The sequence below is a fragment of the Neolamprologus brichardi genome, chromosome 1 (assembly GCF_056152115.1).
Source record: "Neolamprologus brichardi isolate AB-2024 chromosome 1, ASM5615211v1, whole genome shotgun sequence".
NCBI classification, from domain to species: Eukaryota; Metazoa; Chordata; class Actinopteri; order Cichliformes; family Cichlidae; genus Neolamprologus; species Neolamprologus brichardi.
Window position 1 is genome coordinate 40952227 of NC_142104.1, and position 235 is coordinate 40952461.

Genomic DNA, 235 nt, shown 5'->3' on the forward strand with positions numbered 1-235 from the left:
AGTCTCTGAGTCTTCTTAGTTTGTCTCAGTACTAGTTTTCCCAGTTTAGTTATAGTCTAGTTTAGTCACGCTATCCCTGCTTTGTTTGTACACTTTGTCTTCAGCCATAATAAAGGCTCGCTTTCTGTTAAGTTCACTCCCATCTACTCACTTGTGTACGCACCTGGGTCCATCACACACACCACCGCACGGCCTGTCTCCGCAGACCGTGACACACGGGAGCCTCATTCTACTG